The sequence below is a fragment of the Geotrypetes seraphini genome, chromosome 13 (genome assembly GCF_902459505.1).
Source record: "Geotrypetes seraphini chromosome 13, aGeoSer1.1, whole genome shotgun sequence".
Lineage (NCBI taxonomy): Eukaryota > Metazoa > Chordata > Amphibia > Gymnophiona > Dermophiidae > Geotrypetes > Geotrypetes seraphini.
In genome coordinates, this window is record NC_047096.1 from 48,697,353 (window position 1) to 48,717,293 (window position 19,941).

The 19,941-nt window shown below is 43.2% G+C and overlaps 1 protein-coding gene across 5 annotated transcripts in view; it reads left to right on the top strand.

The window, feature by feature from the left end:
• The window catches only part of ARHGAP32 (Rho GTPase activating protein 32), a 786,874-nt gene that overhangs the window by 190,970 nt on the left and 575,963 nt on the right, over positions 1-19,941 (top strand). The gene's annotated exons all lie outside the window — the stretch shown is intronic.

A 19,941-nucleotide genomic window follows, 5' to 3' on the forward strand; every position in this document is an offset into this window, starting at 1 on the left:
TTCTTGTCCTGATCAGCCCCTGCAATACTTGACCACCCAATTGCATTGACTCCTGGATCTTCTCAGATGTGCAGCCTTACTATGAAAGTCCACAAGTGACAATTTTGTGAAGGTCCTCCAGTTTGAGCATATACCACTAGTTTTGTGATACAGCTTCAGAGAAGCCAGTACTGTCAGGCCATCAGCTTATTTTTTAGGAGTGTTGGTTTTGCATTCTATGTACAAAAGGAAGGTTTTTAAAATGCCAGAATGGTTAACAAATTTTTTAAATCAGAGTTGTAAGGAATATAAACATTTCAAGGGTCTGACACTAATAGACATTAAATTGGCATTCTTTTAATGTAAGGTTGGCATAAAATTAAAGGCCCTTTAATTTGTGGTATCTGTGAATTTAAAAAAAAAAAAAAATGGTGTTTTATGTTTAATGAAGATCTGACTAGTAGTGTAAGAAGACACAATGTCCTTGTAGCTACTGTGTGCTGATGAATTTCAGATTTACAATTTACCTAAAATGTGCTTATTTAATAGCTTGACACTCTAATGGTAGTTCCTCAGGGATATTTGAATTCAAAACAAAATGGGGAAGGAGCAAATAGGAATTATTCCTGTCCCAGTCATCAGGAAATCCCTGCAGTAAGTCCCAGGCGGCGAAGGTAGAGAGTCCAGAGACCTTGAGGGAATCTATGGTCTTTTCTAGGAGTTTGCAGGATGTTAGGGGAGGTCCGGTAGTCTGTTCGAATGGGAGGAAGGAGGTCCACACTTCAATAATCACCAGTTCCTTTAAGATAAACACCAGGGGCCTGATTCTGTATAGGATGCCGATATCGGCGGCCGCTTATCACGTGTCAATCACGCATCGGCATCCTATTCAGAATCAAATTTTTTTAAAAAGTAAACACCCATACTAAAAATCAAAAATCATAGGCACTGGAAAAATAAAACCATCCTATATGAGGCTTTGAAACAGCATAATTATGAAAGCAACACATTAGAAATGTGCACTCAAGTGTTTTTCCATTTCACTTTTTTTGGTTTTCGTGTTTTGTTTCATTTTGATTCTTTAAAATGAGAGAAAAACAGAAGAAAACATAATATTAAATTCCTTTCCCACCATCAAATTTTTTTAAAACAACCTCGTCTCACTACAAATGCAGTCTCCAGTGGGCAGGAGTAATCCCCTGCTGCTTCTGCCCCACTACTGCTAGTTTTGAAGTTGACACTGACCTAGAGTTGGCCGTCACATTTTGGCAGCTAGCAATGACAGGGCAGGTGCATTGGGGGATCACCCCTGCTTATAAAAGACCTTTGGACCACAGCACAGTTGGGGGGGTGGAGGGACCCATGAGTGCTTCCAAATTATTTTTTTTTCCTTTTTAATGGAAGCCTCATGAAATGAAACAAAATATGAAATGTAGTTTTATTTCAAAAATTAAACAGCAGCACATCCCCATGTGAAATCTCTTTTTTGTCTGGGGTGAAAGAGGGGTTTTTTTTTTTTTCTCTCTCAGAAAAGTGTACTTCTCAAAATGCAAACAGGCAAAAGTAGAGGCAAAATCCAACTTAGAAATGCAGACAGAACAAAGAACTCGATATCAGTTACAGGAAACAGCAGCATGGTAATAATATCTTTACTGGGCTCCTGTTACTTCAAGTGAATACACTCCAGTAAAGAGATTATTAACATACTGTGTGGTTAGTGCTGCTGAATATACAAGGATTTCTCAATCAGCAAGGTTTTCAGTGAGGAGAAGCCTTTTCTACCCATCTAATCCCTGTTGAATATCTGCCCTATAATTGAAAGCTTCTTGGTGCCTAACCATTTCTTGTGAAAAGAGACAGTTAGACTGAGCTGTATTTTTGTTAAAGTTCTTCAAACCTTCTTATAATTTAGGCAGCAACTGACCTCCATTACTTATAGGGCATTTTGTCATGTTCCTAAGAAACGTTAACCAACACAAGTCCAGTTCAAAGTGAAAGACTTATAACCTGCCTTTTTGTAATTTTACAACCACACTCAAAGCGCTTTACATACATGTACTTCAAGCATTTTCCCTAGCTACTGCCTCAGCATCCTGAGGTTATGGGTTCAAATCCCACACTGCTCCTTGTGACCCTAGGCAAGTCACTTAATCCTCCACTGCCCCAGGTACATTAGATAGTGGTCCAGTTCAAATATTCTTGCATTTCTCTAAGCTGGACTTGTTAAGATTCTTTCCTCTAGCCCAGGGGTAGGCAGTTCTGGTCCTTGAGAGCCACAGGCAGGTCAGGTTTTCAGGATATCCACAGTGACTATGTTTGAGATGGATTTGCATGCACTGCCTCCTTGAGAAACAAATTTATCTCATGCATATTTATTGTGGATATCCTGAAAACCTGACCTGCCTGTAGCTTTCAAGGACCGGAATTGCCTACCCCTGCTCTAGCCCACAGCGCGTTGTACATGGAGTCTTCTACTCCTGGATTCAGGGCCTGGTGTTAATCAGGGTCCAAGGGTGGAAGCCTGGGAGGGGGCCCCAAAGCCCACCTGCAGGCTGTGTGCTTTTAGCTTGAGGCAGGCTTGGTGTTCCTTGTGAAATTGTGGATCAGTGCAGTTGTCTCATTTGCTATGTCTTAATTCTGGTCCTGTGTGCATTGGCTAATATGATGTTTGGTTATGGATTAACAAGTCTGTTTTAATTGTTCTTTATGTCCCTGTGCAGAATGTGGAATAATAGCCATTTGTGTATACTAGTGCTGCCCGATTCAGGAAAAAAAATTTTGATTCGATTCAGCCTATTGAATTGGTTTTTCAATTCGATTCGATTTTCCTGCCCAATTGGGTGTTTTTTTCAAACATCCTGGTGGGTTTATTTTATAGCCTCTTTACCCCTTTTGCCTTCTCCTAACCACACTGGCGCTGTGGTGTAAACAAAATAAACAAACAAAAAAGACTTTTCCTCTCTCTGTTAAATCCTAGCTCACGTTTGCGGTCTAACACCAGCTCTGGCAGTATACACATTTTAAATCTGACATATTGTAATCACAAAACAGAAAATGGAATTAGTTTTTCTACCTTTTGTTGTTTGGTCATTATTCAAATCTTGTTGGTCCCAGGCTCTGGTTGTCTTCTGATAACTTGCTTGCCAAGGTCTCCTTCTTTCTTCTTTCTCTGTGCTAACCATCCATCTGCCATCTCTGTCCTCTCCTTCGTTTCCCTTCCCTCCCCCGGAGGTCTGGCATCTTTCTTTTTTTTCGTCTCCCTCCCCAGATCCACCTTTTCTTAACTACCCTTTCATCCAGCATCTCTCCCTCCTTCTCTACCACCCCAGGGTCCATCATCTCTCCCTTTCTTTTCCCAACTACCCTCCTATCCAGTATCTCTATCCTCCCCTCCACAGTACACCATCCCTTGTGTCCAACTTCTCTCCCTTTCTGTTCCTTCCCTCCCTAAAACCCATTATCCATCATCTATCTCCCTCTCCTCTATTTTTAGACCCATTATTTCTTCCCCCCCCCAAAGTCCAGCATATGCACGTCTCCCTCCCTCCGTGTACTTCTACACCAAGGCCCTCCTCCCCTGAAGGTCTGTCCCCTCTGAAGGCCTGCACCCCACCCCTGAAAGCCTGTCCCCCTCATCCCTGAAGGCCTGTCCCCCCATCCCTGAATGCCTGTCCCCCCCCCTTGAAGGCTTGTCCATCCCCTTTAAGGTCTGTCCCCCCCGAAGGCCTGCCTGTCCCCCCCTGAAGGCCTGCCTGTCACCCCCTGAAGGCTTATGCCACCATCTCTGGCCTGTCCCCCCTTTGAAGACCTCTCCCCCCTTGAAGGCTTGTCCTCCCCTTGAAAGCCTGTCCCCCCTGAAGGCCTGCCTGTCCCTCCTGAAGGCCTGTGCCACCATCCGTGGCCTGTCCCCCCCTTGAAGGCGTGTTCCCCACCCCTTTGAAGGCCTGTTCCTCCCTTAAAAGGCCTGCACCCCCCTTGAAGGCATGCACCCCCCCAAGGCCTGTCCCCTTGAAGGCCTGTCCCATCCCCCACTCCGAAGGACTGCGCACCCCCCCTCCCCGGGAAGATCTCCATGTTCCCTCTGGCCTCCCCGCACCGTTTACCTTATAGGTGCATCCTGCAGAGAAGATCGCAGTTATAACGTCTTTGCAAACTGCTTTGAGCTGTTTCCTCTGCTGCGGTCCCGCCCCTCCTCTGACATCAGAGGCAGGATCGCAGCGGAGGAAACAGCTCAAAGCAGTTTGCAAAGACACTATAACCGCAATCTTCTCTGCAGGCTGCACCTATAAGGTAAACGGTGTGGGGAGGCCAGGAGGGGAAACCAGAGCCAGGGGGGGAAGCCGGACAGCAGCATAGCAGCACTTCCCAACTGACCCTCCCTCCTCACCCTCGAAAGCAGGTGCGGCAGCGGCCAGCCAGCAAGAGCAGCGCTGCCGTTCTTTCTTTAGGGGTTGAGGGGGGAGGGTCTGAATCGGGAAGCCAATTTTTTTTTGTTTGTTTGTTTGTTTTAAATCAATTTGAATCGATTCACCCGAAGTGAATCGGTGAACCAATTCGAATCGTGAATCGGGCAGCACTAGTGTATACTGTTACTTCTAGAGTTGACGCAAACTCCATTTACACATTTTAATTCAGCATTATTACTTGAACCAATATATGTTTAGTAGTAATTTATGCTCAGCCACAGTGGCTTTGATAAATGCAGGTTCAGGCAAGTATTGCATAAAAAATACTAAATTAGTGGCCTGATTTGGTGTTTCCTGATTTGGTGTGATGGCTTGGTGGCCAAAATTGTTGCAGATCTACCCACAAGATTAATAAAAAAGAAATACTGTACAGGAATTCAGGAAAAAAATAGATCCAATGCTATTTGGAAATAGTTAAATTTTGATACTAATGCAAATCCTATTATTTTTATGGAACAATGGCATTTTAGTTCATCAAATATATTAGATAGAATGGCTCCAGTTCAAAGTAGGAATAAGAAAATGGGAAATCAATATAATAGTGTTAAGTGGTTTTCAACAGAATTATTAGCCTTAAAAAGAGAATGCAGGAAATTCAGAAAAAAGATAGGAAAAAACCCATCAAACTGAAGACCTAAAAACATTGTGGAGAAAAAAAGATTTCCTTCTACAAAAGGTTAATAAATGTTACAAGAAAGGATTATTATTCTAAACTTACTGGGACAGATGTCTGTGACACAAAAAGGTTATTCAAACTAATGAAGGAACTAACAAACACTACTAATGTAATTAATATTCCCATGGATAAACCACCATCAGCTCAACAACTAGCATGTTATTAAAAAAATAAAAATAAAAAGCTACAAGATATAAAAATCAGTTTCCTCTATTATGTGACCTTAGTCGTGTTCTATGACAAAGATCAAAAAATAATCTGAAGAGACCTTTATTGGACTGTATTTGATGACTTTATTAAACTTTATGATAAATATATTAAGGGCTCTTTTTACTAAGCTGCGCTAGCGGTTTTAGCGCGCGCTTAGTGCGTGCTACAATGCCGCGTGTGCTAGACGCTAATACCTCCATTGAGCAGGCGTTAGTTTTTTCGCGTAGCGCAGGGGTTAGCATGCGCTAATCTGCAGCACGCGCTAAAAACGCTACCGCAGCTTAGTAAAAGAAGCCCTAATATTTATTGTTATTTAGATAAATGTCAAACATATATCTTACAATATGCACCGTTATCATTTAAAATGATTCTTCTAGATTGGCTAAACAAAATGCTTCAGAAAGGATCCTTCCCCAACTATTGGAAACAAATTTGACTTACTTCATTATTAAAAGATACCAAGGTAAACATACAAACATCTAACTATAGCCAGTAGCATCAATTCCATTTTTTGTAAAAATTATGGAAGGATTAGTAAATACTAAATTAAATTCTTACATAGAAAAATTTGACATACTTCATCCTACACAATCAGGTATCCATAAGGGACAAAAATAGATGAAACAATCCAAGACTGTGACCCCAAGGACTTCATCTCACAGTGGAACAATCTGACTACCAACATCCTTGATGAACTAGCCCTACTACAAACCAAAACTAGAATCAGCAGAAGATCAGATCAATGGCTTGACAATGCAGACGACTAGAAAGAAAATGGAGAAAAAACAATCTAGATCACACGAAAACCGCCTGGAAAAAAACTAACAAACAATACAAAATACTACTAAAGGACAAGAGAAAAACACATTACAGTAATCTAATAGGCACAGAAACCCAAGATACCAAAAAACTATTCCAAATATTAAAAGACCTAACAGACACCAAACCCTACATGATCACTAACAATACCCCACCCCCCCAGCCACCCTCTTAGCAGAACACTTCAAGAACAAAATTACAAATGCCAGAGCCACCCTCAATTGTACCCCATCCCACCTAAACGAACTCACAATTCTTCCCACAGATAAAGAATCAACTGCAGCTGATAGAACATGGTCTCAATTCCCCAACATAAAATGGTCTGAATTCAATAAATTCTACAAAAAGTACAGCCACGCATCCTGTGACCTTAACCACTGCCCATCACATCTCCTTACAACCTCCAGCACAAAATTCCGTACTCTACTTCTGCAATGGATACAAACCATGCTCACTGACGGCCTTTTCCCAACTGACCTCAGTGAAATCATTATCACCACAATACAAAAAGATCCAAAAGGACCAACAGACCAACCATCCAACTACAGACTCATTGCCTCAATAACTCTATATGTCAAACTGACAGAAGGACTAGTAGCCAAACACCTCACCAACTATCTAGATGACCATAATATACTTCACCCCATGCAATCTGGCTTCAGATCCAACTTCAGCACAGAGACATTACTAGGCTCCCTCATTGACACAGCCAGACAATACCTCAGCACAGGAAAAAAAAATGTTTCTCATACAACTAGACCTTATTGCAGCATTTGACCTGGTAGACCATAACATCCTACTGCAAATTTTGGATGCAATAGGCATCTCAGATAAAGTATACTCTTGGCTTGAAGACTTCCTAAAATCCAGAACATAGAGTAAAATCAGATAAAGAAAAATCTGAACCTTGGTCCAACCCTTGTGGCGTACCAAAAGGATCCCCACTATCCCCTACTCTCTTCAACCTATACACTGCATCTCTCGGAACATATCTAGATAATCTAGGCATCACCACCTACAGTTATGCAGATGACATTACCATTCTCATACCTTTTGATCAACCAAAGACCGCCATGACAAACACACTACACCGAACACTAGAAACAGTAGCAACCTAGATGAAAGATCACAAACTGATACTCAACACAGACAAAACTAAATTCATCCTCCTCAAAAACGACAAAGTTCCAACCATAACCAATATAGAAATTAACACAATCAACTATCCCATTCAAACTACCATAAAACTACTAGGAATGACTAAAGACCGATGCTGCACCATGCAACCACAAATAAATAAAACAATACAGAAATCCTTCGCAGTGATGAGAAACCTAAGACAAGTCAGGAAATTCTTTGAAAAAAACACAATTCCAGCTTATAGTACAGTCCCTAATCCTAAATCTACTAGATTACTGCAACATCCTCTACCTCCCCTGCCCTGCTACAATGACTAAACAACTACAAACAATCCAAAATACAGCTTTGAGACTCATCTACTCATTGAGAAAACACGACCATGTTACAGAAGCATACATCAACTCACATTGGCTACCAATCCAAGAAAGAATACTATTTAAATTCTACTGTATGTTATTTAAAGCCTTAAACGGAGACAGCCCAACCTACCTGAACAACCGCCTCATCCAAACCACCTCAATCAGACATAGAAAAACACACACCCCATTCACACACCCCTCGATCAAAGAAGTAAAATGGAAAAAACTATATGATGGCCTCCTAGCCACTCAAGTAGCTAAACTAGATAACCAAATCTCCAGTCTACTGATAACGACGCCAGACTACAAGACGTTCAGAAAAGAAATAAAAACTACATTCTTCAAGAAATTCCTGAAATAGCCCTAACTTCAAACCTCCCTCTTCCCGCCACACAGAAACTACATAACCTACTCTTTACCTCTCTAGAAAGGACAAATATTCTTCCATTGTAACCCTCTGTTTTTTTATTTCTTTTGTAACCCGCCTTGAACTGCGGAATAGAAATCTCTAATGTAATGTAATTATATTGAATCCATTCTGGGATCTCTTTTGGATATTGTTAGAAGTAACATTTCAAAGGGTCATAAAGTATTTTGAGTGCCTATATTTGTGAACATCCCGACCTGGGCATCATCAAATTAGTGTTCTTTGTAAACTGGGCCTGTTTCTATGTGTAGAAACTATGGGGTTCATAATAGTAAGTTAAATAAGTCTAAAAACCTGCCCAAATCATCACTTGGAGAATCTAAAAGACAGGTCGACCAAGTGCTAATAATCAAAATGGGTTTTTAGACGTATCCAGAGATGTTTTAGGCCTCTGAATCCCGCTGTGCGTCCAGAACTGAAAGGGGCGTTTTTGGAGGAGTGGTAGGGGTGGGATGTGGGAGGGACGTGGGCTGACCTAGACTTATAATGAAAAACAGAACTAAATACTGCAAATACCTAGCAGTGCACGGTAGTATTAATAGTCCAGAAAGTTGAAAGGACTATGGCCTCAGAATCGGAGCCAACGCATAACAGTCACAGACTGGAAGTGATCTGCGCGGTGTATTTGCTCCTGCTCCAATCATCGGCCCACACACCTGCAATTTTTTAAAGATTTTTTTCAAGCATTTAAAAAAAATTGACCACTAGGGCTACTCCAGGACCCTGCTTGCTATTCTACTAGGCCATAATGTAGAAACTGTGAAGGACTGCTTCATGGAGCAACTAGTCAAAGAACCGACGCGAGGGGGTACTACTCTTGACCTCATCCTAAACGGATTAGGGGTGCCTGCTAGAGGGATAGAAGTGGGAGGACCACTAGGCAATAGTGATCACAACACGATCAGATTCACATTAGAAAGAGAGACACCCATAGTAAGGAGGACCGCAACAACTGCACTGAATTTCAAGAAAGGGAACTATGTTGCTATGAGAGAAATGGTGGGGAGGAAGCTCAGAAACATCTTTAGGATGGAGACTGTGGGAAGCGCCTGGACCCTATTCAGGGACACCCTGCAGGAAGCACAGAGAATGTACGTCCCCAGTTTCAGGAAAGGCTGCAAGAACAAGCGATCAAAGGACCCAGTTTGGATGTCAACAGAAGTAAAGAGGGCGATAAAGGACAAAAAGGTATCCTTCCGGAGATGGAAAAAGGACCCAACGGAGGAAAATCACCAGACGCACAGGAAATGCCAAAAGGAATGCCACCGGGAGGTTAGAAAAGCAAAGGGGAAATACGAAGAGGGGCTGGCCAGAGAGGCGAAAAACTTCAAGGCATTCTTCAGTTACGTTAAGGGAAAGCGACCAGCGAGAGAGGAGGTGGGGCCGTTGGACGATGGGGATAGGAAGGGAGTGATTAAGGAGGATAAAGAGGTAGCTGAGAGGTTGAACACGTTCTTCTCATCGGTTTTCACGAGTGAAGACACATCTAATATACCGGACTCAGAGGAGCTCATGAGTGGGGAACAGGCTGAAAAATTGGATCACATAGAGGTAAGTAAGGAGGATGTCCTCAAACAGATAGACAGGCTAAAATGCGGCAAATCACCGGGCCCGGACGGGATCCACCCAAGGGTTCTGAAGGAACTAAGACAAGAAATAGCGGGCACAATCCAGCATGTTTGCAACCTATCCTTGAAAACTGGTGAGGTACCAGAGGACTGGAAATTGGCGAATGTCACACCTATCTTCAAGAAGGGATCGAGGGGTGACCCCGGGAACTACAGGCCGGTGAGCCTGACTTCAATTATAGGGAAGATGGTGGAAGCTATGATCAAGGACGGCATTTGCGAGCACATCGAGAAAAATGACCTATTGAGAACAAGCCAGCACGGATTCTGTAAGGGAAGGTCGTGCCTAACGAACCTTCTGTACTTCTTTGAGGGAATAAGCAGTCGGGTGGACAATGGGGAACCCATAGACATCATTTACCTCGATTTTCAAAAGGCTTTCGACAAGGTGCCACATGAAAGGCTGCTTAAGAAGCTGTGGAACCACGGGGTGGGAGGGGATGTGCACAGATGGATCAAGCACTGGTTGTCGGGCAGACTGCAGAGGGTCGGAGTAAAGGGTCAATATTCTGACTGGCGGGGAGTCACGAGTGGTGTACCACAGGGGTCGGTGCTGGGGCCATTACTCTTTAACATATTTATCAATGACCTGGAAAAGGAGGCAAAGTGCGAGGTTATAAAATTTGCAGACGATACCAAACTGTGCGGCAGAGTTAGGACCAGGGAGGAGTGTGAGGATCTACAAAGAGACCTGGACAAGCTAGAAGACTGGGCAAACAAATGGCAAATGCGCTTTAACGTGGACAAATGCAAGGTCATGCATATAGGGAAAAAGAACCCGTTGTTCAACTACAAATTGGGGGGGGGTATTGTTGGGAGACAGCAGACTTGAGAGAGACTTGGGTGTGCTGGTGGATGCATCACTGAAGCCATCTGCACAGTGCGCAGCAGCCTCGAAAAAAGCCAACAGGATGCTTGGCATCATAAAGAAGGGCATAACAACCAGAACACGGGAAGTCATCATGCCATTGTATTGAGCGATGGTGCGTCCACATCTGGAATACTGCGTTCAGTATTGGTCGCCGCACCTCAAGAAGGACATGGCGGTACTTGAGAGAGTCCAAAGGAGAGCAACGAAAATGGTAAAAGGGCTGGAACACTGCCCATAAGCCGAGAGGTTGGATAGGCTGGGGCTCTTCTCTCTGGAAAAGAGGAGGCTCAGGGGAGATATGATAGAGACCTTCAAGATCATGAGGGGCATAGAGAGGGTGGATAGGGACAGATTCTTCAGACTGAAGGGGACAACAGGTACGAGGGGGCATTCGGAGAAACTGAAGGGAGATAGGTTCAGAACAAACGCAAGGAAGTTTTTTTTCACCCAAAGGGTCGTGGACACTTGGAATGCGCTACCGGAGGAAGTGATCAGGCAGAATACGGTACAGGGATTCAAACAGGGATTGGACGGATTCCTGAAGGATAAAGGGATCGTGGGATACTGAGGGAGGAGCTGGGATGTAACACAAGTATAGAAAGCTAACCAGGTAATGAGTATAGAAACCAAACCAGGTCGTGCATGTGCAAGACCGGAGGGTTAGGACCTCGATAGGAAGACAGGACTTAAATGAGAAACCAAGGTGGCAAGGGAGCCCCTTCTGGTGATACAGACAGGTCGTGACCTGTTTGGGCTGCCGCGGGAGCGGACTGCTGGGCGGGATGGACCTGTGGTCTGACCCGGCAGAGGCACTGCTTATGTTCTTATGTTCTTATGTTCTTAAGCCTTGATTTTTCTGAATGTCCTGGTGGCCCTGACGCAGCGGACGACTTAAATCAGTAAAGTTCCGCGAAACGCTGGCCGCGTCGGCATATGAACACTAGTGACGGTTCTTCTCTGTACAATTAATTATAAAGCTAAGTTGCTTTTTGGTCTTTTATATATATATCCTGGCTTGCACTTATCTACATACAACCCCATAGGGGTGGTAATTTTTTTTAAATGCTTGAAAAAAATCTTTAAAAAATTGCAGGTGTGTGGGCCGATGATTGGAGCAGGAGCAAATACACCGCGCAGATCACTTCCAGTCTGTGACTGTTATGCGTGGGCTCCGATTCTGAGGCCATAGTCCTTTCAACTTTCTGGACTATTAATACTACCGTGCACTGCTAGGTATTTGCAGTATTTAGTTCTGTTTTTCATTATATATTTATATACTGCTGGGTGATTAGTTTTAGGTTATATACTAGTACCCTGACCTAGACTTAGTCATACTGTAGGGATAATCTAAAGTTTGACGAGGCTGCTTAGACAGAACTTATACGTTGTGACTCAGGCGATCTAAAACCAGGTATAAATGTCCAAATGTTATCCAGTGACCAGATCCTCCCCACACACATACCATTACTTTGTCCCTGCAGTAGTTATCTCTACTAGGCTTTCCCTGCAGTAGTTATCTCTACTAGGCTTTCCTATGCCAAGTGTTGATGTTCCAGAGGCAGGTATGTACGTTTTTATTCTGAACTTTGTGGGGGTGTAACGAGATCAGTGAACACACATACCTTGTGTTCACTGACCCTGTTACACCCCCACAAAGTTCATAATAAAAATGTACATACCTGCCTCCGGAACATCAACACTAGGCATAGGAAAGCCTAGTAGAGCTGCACAGAGGTGGCTTAAGTAGTCTGGGGGTGGGGGAGGGGGGCTAGTGAACCATAGAGTGGAGGACCCAGGCCCATAAGCCAGTCTAATCACTACATTCATGGTGGAAAATGTGTGCTCACCAAGCCCCCCAAAACCCTACTGTACTGCTATATAGATGCCACCTGCAGCCATAAGGGCTATTGCTGTTGTAGATGGGTATAGTGGGTTTTGGGGGTGTTTTGGGGGGCTCACCATGACCTGCAGAGGAGTTCTGGTGAGATCTTTTATCTTTTTATCTCATCGTTTAATCTATTACTTCAAAGTTGAAATGTAATTCTTGTTTTAGTTTGGATGTAATCCGCCTTGAATCGCAAGGTAATGGCAGAATAGAAATCACTAATGTAATGTAATCTTTATTTGGCACCCTTTTTGTGAAGTTCACAGCAGTGCCCTGTAAGGTGCCCCATTGCTGTTTTGCCATGTCTGGGTAGCCAGTCCATCACTTTGCTGGCCCCTCCCACGTCCAAAAGGTCTTTATCTAGACGTTTGGGACTTGGATGATTTTTTTGCACGAAAATGTGGTATAAAGATACATGTACTAGTGATCTAGATCAGTGTTCTTCAACCTTTTTGCACCTATGGACTGGCGGAAAAAAAAATTATTTTGTGGACCGGCAAACTACTAGGACTGAAATTTAAAAAACCCCTTTCCGCCCCGTCTCCGCGAGCTCGGTCCTCGCAAACCATCTGATCCCATCTGCACAAGCCTCAGTTATGATTTTATACTGAATGCATTTTATTAAAGTATAAAAAGAAACAATATTCTGTACAATTGTCATTTTATAAATACAAATAATACAGAGCAAGGATCAACAAAACCCTTGTCTCCCCTCCCCTTCACATATATCCCCTCTACTATCAAGAAAACTGAATAAGCCAAATTATTACAGAATGCTACACAGAAATATCATGCTAACAGAATACCGCAGTCACACATAGCAGGAATAGGGTTAGAGGAGTGCAACTAGGGCAACTGCCCCCCTGGTCAGAGAGAGCCCTAAGCCACTGCCTGGACTTTGCAGTCCCCAGTTATGTCTAACACCAGCTCTAGCAGGATATATATTTCAAATCTGATATATTCTAATCACAAAATAGAAATAAAATTATTTGTTTCTACCTTTTGTTGTCTCTGGTTTCTGCTTTCATCTTCTTTTCACTCTCTTCCTTCTAGCATCTGCCTTCTCTGTCTCTTCAGTCCAGCATCTGCCCCTTCCATCTACTGTCTGACTTCTCCCCCTTCTATATGGTATTTGTCTTCTTTCTATGCCCCTCTCCCCTTTCCATCCAGCCTATGCCCCTCTCTCCTTTTTACATGATTAATTCCAGATTCACTGCTCTCTTCATTTTTATCTCTTCTACACCAGATCTAACATCTTTGTCCCTCTCAATTTCTCTGCTGACCTTCCCTTCCCATCTCATTCCTGTCTCTTCCCTTCCCCTCCTCTAATCTCCCTGCCAGCTGTTTCCTTCCTTTTTTCTTCTCCCTTCCCTCCTCCCCCTGTCCAGCAGTAACTCTCTTCCCTTCCCTTTCCCTCCTCCCCTCCCAGCAGCATCTCTCCTTATCCCTCTCCAGGCCCAGTAGCAGCTGTCCCTTTTTCCCCTTGCCCAGCAGCTTCCCAGCCTCTAACAGTGGCTTTCTCCCCTCCCAGCAACTCTCCTTACTTGCCAGTGCAGCGATTCAGGAAGGCAGCCTCCGGTCCTTTGTTGGGTCGCACCGCCTCTCAGGAAAGTGGAAGTTGCATCATCAGAGGTGGCTGCGACTCAGCAAAAGCCCCAAGGGTTCCTTCCTGAATCGCTGCGCTTGTAAGTAAGGAGAGCCGCTGGGAGGGGAGAGAGCACACTGTCGAGGCTCCCCATTATCTCTCCGGCCCTGCGCGAACTACAGGTCGTCGATCTTGTCGGTCCTGCGCGGACCGGCAGGAAATTGGAGAGGTTGATCTCGCCGGTCCTGTGTGGACCGGCAGGAATTTTCTGTGGACCGGTATCGGTCCGCGGACCGGCAGTTGAAGAACTGTGATCTAGATGATCAAACGGCTGGACATAGAAGTAGACGATTTTTGGGAAAAAATATTTTGGATGTACTTTCGAGAATGGACATTTTACCGCTGCCGATTTTAGGCGTCGAGTGCACCTACGTCCAAATCGGACTTAAACGTTTCTTTTGATTATGCCCCTCTATGGGAACAGTGTTAAGAGGTTTAAGAAAGAGAAATTAATGGAACTTTAAAAAGAGACATTGAAAAGCTTTTAGAAGCGACACAGTCCTTGAAGAAGATATTGAAACAGGGTCCCTCACTGGATAAAGTGACTTGGCAGTTGGTGACATTGGTCAGGAAGGCATGGCACTTTTTAGTATTTTTGAAACATCCAGCCTTACTGAGTTTGAGCAGATAAGTCTCTTGATTTGTATCTCTCTTTTCACAGATTACAATATGGCATTTGACAGTGACAGTGAACAGAGTGATATAAATTTCTACATAGCTGATCTTATTACTAGACTGTGATCAGATTGAATCAGTTTGGACAGTTTTAGCGATTACTATAACTATGACAAATTGCTACCTGTAAATTGTTATGTACTGTATATGTGTCATGTTAGGATAAAAACTTGTACCGAAACCCCTCCCTCCCAACTTGTACTATGACTAAAGCAAATTGCAACCTGTTAACTGTATATTATATATGTTAACCTGTAACCCGTTCTGAACTCTTTGGGAATGATGGGATAGAAAATGAATTAAATAAATATTATTTTGTAGTAGATAGCAGAGTGGAATTCTATTCAAATTTTTTCAATGCAATAATCTATATATATAAAATCGGAGGTATGTATGTGTGTATGTATGTGTGTATGTGCTGCGATCACGCAAAAACGGCTTGACCGATTTGAACGAAACTTGGTATGCAGATCCCTCACTACCTGGGATGATATGTTCTGGGGGACTCGCGACCCACCTGCACACGTGGGCGGAGCTACAAACATAAAATCAGATTTCACCCATTTATGTCAATGGAAAAAATGTAAAAAGCTGCCATTCTCACATTAATTCAAAAACGGCTTGACCGATTTGAACGAACCTTGGTATGCAGATCCCTCACTACCTGGGGTGATATGTTCTGGGGGTCTCGCGGCCCACCTGCACATGTGGGCGGAGCTACAAACAGAAAATCAGATTTCACCCATTCATGTCAATGGAAAAAATGTAAAAAGCTGCCATTCTCACAGTAATTCCAACTACGTGGGGTGATATGTTCTGGGGGTCTCTCGGCCCACCTGCACACGTGGGCGGAGCTACAAACAGAACATCAGATTTCACCCATTCATGTCAATGGAAAAAAAGTAAAAAGCTGCCATTCTCACAGTACTTCAAAAACGGCTTGACCGATTTGAACGAAACTTGGTATGCAGATCCCTCACTACCTGGGGTGATATGTTCTGGGGGTCTCGCGGCCCACCTGCACACGTGGGCGGAGCTACAAACAACATCAGATTTCACCCATTCATGTCAATGGAAAAAAAGTAAAAAGCTGCCATTCTCACAGTAATTCAAAAACGGCTTGACCGATTTGAACGAACCTTGGTATGCAGATCCCTCACTACCTGGGGTGATATGTTCTGGGGGTCTCGCGGCCCACCTGCACACGTGGGCGGAGCTACAAACAACATCAGATTTCACCCATTCATGTCAATGGAAAAAAAGTAAAAAGCTGCCATTCTCTCAGTAATTCAAAAACGGCTTGACCGCTTTGAACGAAACTTGGTATGCAGATCCCTCACTACCTGGGGTGATATGTTCTGGGGGTCTCGCGGCCCACCTACACACGTGGGCGGAGCTACAAACAGAAAATCAGATTTCAGCCATTCATGTCAATGGAAAAAAAAGTAAAAAGCTGCCATTCTCACAGTACTTCAAAAACGGCTTGACCGATTTGAACGAAACTTGGTATGCAGATCCCTCACTACCTGGGGTGATATGTTCTGGGGGTCTCGCGGCCCACCTGCACACGTGGGCGGAGCTACAAACATAACATCAGATTTCAACCATTCATGTCAATGGAAAAAAAGTAAAAAGCTGCCATTCTCACAGTAATTCAAAAACGGCTTGACCGATTTGAACGAACCTTGGTATGCAGATCCCTCACTACCTGGGGTGATATGTTCTGGGGGTCTCGCGGCCCACCTGCACACGTGGGCGGAGCTACAAACAACATCAGATTTCACCCATTCATGTCAATGGAAAAAAAGTAAAAAGCTGCCATTCTCTCAGTAATTCAAAAACGGCTTGACCGATTTGAACGAAACTTGGTATGCAGATCCCTCACTACCTGGGGTGATATGTTCTGGGGGTCTCGCGGCCCACCTGCACACGTGGGCGGAGCTACAAACATAACATCAGATTTCAACCATTCATGTCAATGGAAAAAATGTAAAAAGCTGCCATTCTCACAGTAATTCAAAAACGGCTTGACCGATTTGAACGAACCTTGGTATGCAGATCCCTCACTACCTGGGGTGATATGTTCTGGGGGTCTCGCGGCCCACCTGCACACGTGGGCGGAGCTACAAACAACATCAGATTTCACCCATTCATGTCAATGGAAAAAAAGTAAAAAGCTGCCATTCTCTCAGTAATTCAAAAACGGCTTGACCGCTTTGAACGAAACTTGGTATGCAGATCCCTCACTACCTGGGGTGATATGTTCTGGGGGTCTCGCGGCCCACCTACACACGTGGGCGGAGCTACAAACAGAAAATCAGATTTCAGCCATTCATGTCAATGCAAAAAATGTAAACAGCTGCCATTCTCACAGTACATCAAAAACGGCTTGACCGATTTGAACAAAACTTGGTATGCAGATCCCTCACTACCTGGGGTGCTATGTTCTGGGGGTCTCTTCACCCAAGAATTTATATGTTCTTGCTCCTGGAGGTGAAACTAAAAATGTTGTTTCTAATCAAGTTTTGTGTTAGTTGTATTGTATTCATTTTGTCAAATATTTCACATTATAATTTGAATATTGTACTTTTTATAAAGCTGTAAAAATATAATTTCATTCACCACTATAAAGTATCTTTATTTGAATCCATTTACTGTGTTATTGCTATAATTAAATACCCGTGCAACGCCGGGGCATCAGCTAGTATAAATTAAAAATGAAATGAGGATCAGAATGATGTGTGACAAGTAGATCTTGTTCTCACAATTTGTCATCGTAAGAGGGTGCGGGTTTGCAACACATTCACTGATAACTCCTCATATACATAAAAAATAATATTTGATAGGTTTTTCTTGATTTAGATTTCCCTTTTGATGTCTCTTTGAAGAGCATTTTTATTGTCTGGCTTTTTTCTGTGTGGCTTCATCTTTAACATATTTTTCTTCAGCCATCAATAGAGGAAGAACAGTAAGTAAAAACAGCATTTTGAATTGGGGGTTCTTTAAATACTGCTGATTACTGTTGCAGTACAGTCTATTAATGAAATGCTACACACAGACGTATTTAATTTATTTAGAAAACCATGTGGGAGTTGCAGTGTGAAATGCTGTAATCAAACCAAACCTGTTCTTGCTTGCTTAAGAATAATTCATGAACTCTGCACGTAAACTGCATTACATGCATGGGATATTCATGGAGAACAGGATGAAGTATATATAGGTGTGGTGGGCCATGTTCTACCTGCTTTTCTTAGCCTGAGGCATCCTGGAAGATCTTTCTGCTCACTGGTTGGTGACCTCAGTCCAAAGATAACAATCTCTCTAGATGAAATTCTAGCTATCAGATGCTTTTAGCAATCTTCAACTTTGAGTTAGTCACATTTTAACAAATGTATTCAGCTATAATGTGTAGATGAAAGCCAGATGGAGCTGGTCAAATTATGGGTATTTAGAGATATGGAGATAGCAAAATCTGTTGCAGGATGTTGTGGCATTTGAAGTCTTCTCATTTATCAAAATGCTTATTTCACTTGAATGCTGGGACATTTAAGAATATAAAAAAGGCCATCATAGATCATACTAATGACTCATCACATGTAACATCTTGTGTGACCAGTCTGGGTCCTTGGAAGCAGTGCTTGACATCCAGTTTGAAGTAATCCAATCCTAAATTGAGGGATGGTATTGAAAGGAAAGCAGAGAGATGAAGAGGGTAGCCATATTGGATAAGAACATAATAATAGCCTTACTGGGTCAAACCAATGGTCCATCAAGCCCAGTAGCCCATTCTCACAGTAGCTAATCCAGGTCCCTAGTACCTTGCCAAAACCCAAGGAGTAGATACATTCCGTACTACTGATCAGGGGGAAATTCTAGAAACAGCATCTATGTTTAGGCGCTGGTAAGCGCCCTACTAGTGCCTAGGATAAATAACAAACACCATTTAAAACAGCAAAAAAATGGCACCGTTAAAGAGCCTATCGACAACCCCATGATATCCTGTACCTTCCCCAACATCTCCCACCCCCCCCACATCCCTACAACATTCCTGGGCCCCTTCCCACATCCTCAATCACCCCCCCCCTCCGTAACTTTGGAAGAGTAAATGACATGAGGGAAGCTTACTCCTCCTGCCTACAGGGCTGCATGCTGCAATGACCAGGGATTCCCTTTCCCACTGCATCTTGGGATGCAGTGGGAGGGGGGGCCAAAGGCCCATATTGGCTCAAAATGGCGACTAGCCCAGTATCCTGTTTCCAACAGTGGCCAATCCAGGTCAAAAGTACCTGGCAGAAACCCAACTAGTAGCAACATTTGATGATACTGATCCCAGGGCAAGCAGTGGCTTCCCCCATGTCTGTCTCAATAGGAGACTATGGGCTTTTTCTCCAGGAATTTGTCCCATTGGATTCCAAAAACATCATTATTTTCTGTTGTAAAAGCATTTCTATTAATTTACTTACCACAAAAGTCATACTTACCAGGCTGTGGTTCCCAGCTCTTCATTACTTCCACTTTGTAAAGAGGGACCACATCTTCCCTTCTCCAGTCCTCTGTTATCACTCTCAACTCTAGAAAAGCATTGAAAAGTTCAGCCAGCGGAGCTTCCAGAACTTCCCTAAGTTCTTCCGTACCTTCGGATATACAGCATCCAGCTCCATTGCAATTCAGCCTTATTTTTATCAGCTTTTACATATTTCCCCCTTCACCTTTGAGTCTCACAATGCCACTTTTGCACTTCCTCCAATCACTAACATATCTAAAAAAATGTATTGTCCCCCGTTTTACCATGTTGGCTATTTTTTTTATTCCATTTGCATCTCTGCTTTCCTGACTATTTTACCAGCTTTTCTTAACTTTTCTAGATTTCTGGAGTTTCTCTTCCAATTCCAGCCCCTTCCCCCTCCCCAGATAGTCTTGAATTTTTTTCAGTCCCTTCAAGAACTTTTTTAGTTGTGTCTGCTTAAATGTTGGTTACGCAGTCAATTAATTTTAGGCATTTCTAGATCAATTTCATAGTTTTCCAAGTATGAGACATGCATTTGTATGAAAAATTCTGGACAGATTGTTGTAGAGGAATCCTTGTTGCGTACAATTTGAAAATTATAGCTACTGAAAGAGACACCAGTCAGATTTTATGGTCTGATGCCCATCCCCTGTG